Source organism: Grammomys surdaster, unplaced genomic scaffold (genome assembly GCF_004785775.1).
Source record: "Grammomys surdaster isolate TR1022 unplaced genomic scaffold, NIH_TR_1.0 255, whole genome shotgun sequence".
In the NCBI taxonomy this organism is placed as follows: Eukaryota; Metazoa; Chordata; class Mammalia; order Rodentia; family Muridae; genus Grammomys; species Grammomys surdaster.
In genome coordinates, this window is record NW_021604696.1 from 3,633,305 (window position 1) to 3,637,833 (window position 4,529).

The window sequence follows — 4,529 nt, forward strand, 5'->3', positions numbered from 1 at the left end:
TTTAAAAGAAATTGATAATTTTCCAAATAGGTACCACTTACTAAAGTTATATCAATATCAATCAAACAATTTAAATAGACCTGTAACCCCTAGTGAAATAAAAGCAGACATTAAGATCTTCCAAGAAAGAAAAGAATTCCCAAGGGCCAAATGGTTTTAGTGTAGAATTATACCAGACTTTAAAAAAAGAATTAATACCAATAATTCTCCAATTATTCCCCAACATAGAAACAGAAGGAGAATTACCTAATTCATTTTATGAATCACAGTTACCTTGTTATTCAAACCACATACCAATACCTCCCAGAGATGCAAAAAATTCTCAATAAAATACTTGCAAACTGAATCCAAGAACACATCAAAAAGATCATCTGCCATGATTAAATAGGCTTCATCCTAGAGATGTAGGGACAGTTCAGTCCATGAAAATCAGTTATTGTAATCTACCGTATAAGGAAACTGAAAGAAAAAAGAGCGCATGATCATTTCATTAAATGCAGAAAGGGGCTTTGACAAAATCCAACACCCATTTATGATAAAAGTCCTAGTGAGATTAGAGATACAAGTGACTTACCTAAACATAATAAGGACAATTTATAGCAAGCCTAGAGCCAATATCAAATTAAATGAAGAGAAACTCGCTCTGGCGGCAGCCATCAGATGAGCCAAGATGGGTGCATACAAATACATCCAGGAGCTATGGAGGAAGAAGCAGTCCGACGTGATGCGCTTTCTTCTGAGGGTCCGCTGTTGGCAATACCGCCAGCTCTCTGCGCGGCACAGGGCTCTCTGCCCCACTCGGCCTGATAAAGCGCAAAGACTGGGCTACAAAGAGAAGCAAGTTTATGTCATTTACAGGATTCGTGTCCGCCGTGGTGCTCGCAAACGCCCGGTTCCTAAGGGTGCAACTTACGGCAAGCCTGTCCACCATGGTGTTAACCAGCTGAAATTTGCCCAAAGCCTTCAGTCAGTTGCTGAGGAGAGAGCTGGGCACCATTGTGGGGCTTTGAGAGTCCTGAATTCCTACCGGGTCGGTGAAGATTCCACATATAAATTTTTTGAGGTTATCCTCATTGATCCATTCCATAAAGCTATCAGAAGAAATCCTGACACCCAGTGGATCACCAAACCAGTCCACAAGCACAGAGAGATGCGTGGGCTGACATCTGCTGGCCGAAAGAGCCGTGACCTTGGAAAGGGCCACAAGTTCCACCATACTGTTGGCGGTTCTTGCCGTGCAGCCTGGAGAAGGCGCAATACTCTCCAGCTCCACCGTTACCGCTAATACACATATTTGTACAATTCCTATCCAATAAACAATTTAGGACAGTCAAAAAAAATGAAGAGAAACTCGAAGGAATTCTATAAATTCAGGAACAAGACAAGGTTGTCTACCCTCTTCATTATTTATTTAATATAGTACTTAAAGTTTCAGCTGAGCAATAACACAACTGAAAGAGATCAAGGGGATGCAAACTGAAAAGAACGATTTCAAAGTATTGTTATATACAGATGATATGACAATATATGTAAATTATCCTAAAATTTTTGCCAGAAATCTCTTATAGCTGGTAAGCTATTTCACCAAAATTGCTGGATACAAAATTAAATTAAAAAATCAGTAGCATTCCTATAAACAAATAGACTGAGGAAAAAATCAGGGAAACAGCACTCTTCACAATAGCTTCAAATAATATCAAATATCTTGGAGTAACTCCAACTGTCAAGTAAAAGACTCTGGTAAGAACTTCAAGTCTCTGAAGAAAGAAATTAAAGAAGATAACCAGAAGATGGAAAGATTTTTTCCGTGCTTATGGACGAGCAGGATTAACTTAGTATAAGTGGCCATTCTACCAAGAACAATCTACAGATTCAACACAATTGCCATCAAAATTCCAACACAATCCTTTATAGACCTTGGAAAGACAATTCTCAACTTCATATGATACAAACAAACAAAACAGGATAGTTAAATCAGGCTAGCTAAAACAATATTGAATAATAAAAGAGTTTCTGGAGGCATCACCAATTCCTAATTACAAGTTATACTCAGAGCTACAATCATAAATACCACATGGTATTGGTATAAAAACAGATACACTAATTAATGGAATTGAATTGAAGACCCAAACATAGATACACACTTATAGATACCTGATTTCTGATAAAGAAGTCACAACACACACTGGAAAAGGAGCCAGCATCTTCAAAAAATGGTGCTGGTTAAACTGAGTATCTGTGTGTAGACAGAAGCGGACAGTCATACTTATCACTCTACACAAAACTTAAGCCCAAGTGAATCAAAGAACTGAGCATAAACCTAGATACACTGACCATGATAAAAGAGAAACTGGGGGATAGCCTTGAATGCATTCACACAGGAGACAGCTTTCTCTACAGAACACCAAGCGTGCAGGTACTAAGATCAACAATTTATAAATGGGACCTCATGAAACTGGAAAAACTATAAGGCAAAGAACACCATTAATCAGGCAAAGTGGCGGCCTACTGAGTAGGAAAAGATTTTTACCAACTCTATATCTGAAAGAGGACTAATATGCAAAATATATAAAGAACTCAAGAAACTAGTCAAAAGAACCCAAATAATTCTAATAAAAATGGGGTACAGATCTAGACAGAGAATTCTCAATGGAAGAATCTCAAGTGGCTCAGACACACTGAAAGAAATGTTCAACTTACTACTTTGTGGTTCTATCTTACACATGTTAGAATAGCTAAGATCAATGGCACAAGTGACAGCTCATGCTGGCAAAGATGTAGAGCATGGGGAAAAGTCCTCCACTGCTGATAGGAGTGCAAACTTGTACAGCCAATATGGAAATCAATGTAGTGATTCCTCAGAAATCGAGGAAGCAATCTACCTCAAAACCCAGCTGTACTACTCTTGGTCATATACCCAAAGGATATGGCATTCTATTAAAAGGACATTTACTCAAGCATGTTTGTTGCAGCTTTATTCATAATATCTAGAAACCAGTAACAACTTAGTTGTCTCTCAACAGAAGAATGGGTAAAGAAAATCTGGTACATTTACAGAATGGGTTATTACTTAGCTGTTAAAAAAAAACATGACATCATGAAATTTGTGGGTAAGTATATAGAACTGGAAAAATTATCCTGAGCAAAGTAATCCAGATGCAGAAATAAAAATATTGACTTATAAGTGGATATTAGCCAATAAGTAAATGATAACTAAACTACAATTTGTAGGCAAAAGTTGGGTAAAGAGGAGGTGTGGAAGAAGGCAAGGCTGCCCCTGAGAAGGAGACATAGAATAAATTTATGGGTGGACTTGGGGCAGGTAGTGACAGGAGTGGGCAGGATCAGGTGAGGAGAAGGTAGGGCAGAGGGAGAATGTTCAGGGAGAGGAAGTTGGAAAAAGGGAGTGTTTGGGGGCAGCATGGAAACCTAGTGTAGTAGACAGTTCACGGAATCTATGAACAGTAGTGAGAACTCCTAGTAATGGGGGATATGGAGTCTCAGTTGGCCATCTCTTATACCCTGCCCTGTTTGCAAAATATGCTTGGGCAATGGGGGCAAAGAACTTGTGGGAGTGGCCAATCAATGTCTGATTTGACTAAGGCCCACTCCAAGAGAAGAATCCTATACCTGACACTGCTTGGGTAACCAAGAACCATAGGCTAGGTTTCCCAGAAACTCAGGGTGAGATAAATCACTAATGGTCTAAAAAACAAAAATCAACAAAATGATTCCTAATGATATTCTCCTATACTCTTAGATCAGTGCCTTATCCAGTCATCATGAGAGAAGCTTCCTCCAACAGCAGATGGGAACAGATGCAGAGACCCACAGTCAGACATTACATACAAATACAAGGGGCGGGGGGAGTCTGAATGGGAGGTCTCCATCAAATCCCTCCTCGAAGAGCTCTAGGAATCCCAAGAAACTGGAAGCAAAAAGATTTTAAGAGTCAGAGAGGCTGGAGGACATCAGGAGAACACAGCCCTCTGAATCACCTAAGCAAGGCACATATGAGCCTGAAGCAGCAAGCACAGGGCCTTACATGGCTCTGCACCAGGTCCTCTGCGTATATATTAGAGCTATTAGCTTAGTAGTTTTATGGCACTCCTGACTGTGAGAAATAAATGTGTCTCTGACTCCTGTACCTGCTCTTGGGACTCTTTTCCCCCTGTTAGTTACTATGTCCAACTTCAACATGATAGTTTTTGCTTCATCATATTTTATTTCAACATGTTTGTTTTTATCTCTTAGAAGTCTGTTCATTTCCAATGTGAGTCAGAAAAGGAGTGGATCTGGAGGGGAGGGGTGGGAAGGAAGAAGGACCTAGGAGAAGTAGAAGGAGGGGAAACTATAACCAGGATATATCATGTGACCAAAGAATCTATTATCAATAAAAGGAAAATATGATTTATTTTTAATTAAATCATTGGAGTCTTTTTAAAAAGATTTCTTTATTTACTTTATATATATGAGTACACTGTTGCTTTCTTCAGACACACCAGAAAAGGTCATCGGATCCTATTGCA

At 39.2% G+C, this 4,529-nt stretch overlaps 1 pseudogene; it reads left to right on the plus strand.

The window, feature by feature from the left end:
* The first annotated feature begins 662 nt into the window (after positions 1–662).
* LOC114627581 lies at positions 663–1,285 on the plus strand (annotated as a pseudogene).
* Positions 1,286–4,529: the final 3,244 nt, after the last annotated feature.